Below are 487 nucleotides of genomic sequence, written 5' to 3'. Positions count from 1 at the left end.
TCCCTCTCTGGCCCGAGCACGGGCACCGGGCGCAGAAGCCAGACCTGGGATCGAGCCGGGACCGGGTGAGGCAAGGGGGGAATGGGAAAGAAGGAGACATTTTCCTTTTACAGACGACCTTAAGCAACAGTAAGAAAATAACCTGAAGATATATTTAAAAATAAAAAATAGCGTCACACTTCATTCACCGCGCCTGTGGGGTGCCCATCCCCTCCCCGTGCCCGGCCACGCGGACGCCGGAGCAGGGAGGCCTCGCTCATGCCCGCGCTTTACGGACGCCCCGTTTGTTTCCTCCTCCACGAGGCGGATCCGGAAAACCCGTCTTCTCCTCGCACCGACCGACCTCAGCTGCGCACAGCCCATCCCGCTGGCTGAGGTCACGTCCACACGGCACGAGTGAACCAGGCCACACACGTCTCTACGTCTTTACAGAGCGGGCGCTTCCAGCAACGTGCCGCGGCTCGTCCTGCCCCTGGCACCTCTGGGG

This window comes from Myotis brandtii, unplaced genomic scaffold, assembly GCF_000412655.1.
Source record: "Myotis brandtii unplaced genomic scaffold, ASM41265v1 scaffold1026, whole genome shotgun sequence".
NCBI lineage: Eukaryota > Metazoa > Chordata > Mammalia > Chiroptera > Vespertilionidae > Myotis > Myotis brandtii.
This window is presented reverse-complemented; position numbering follows the sequence as displayed.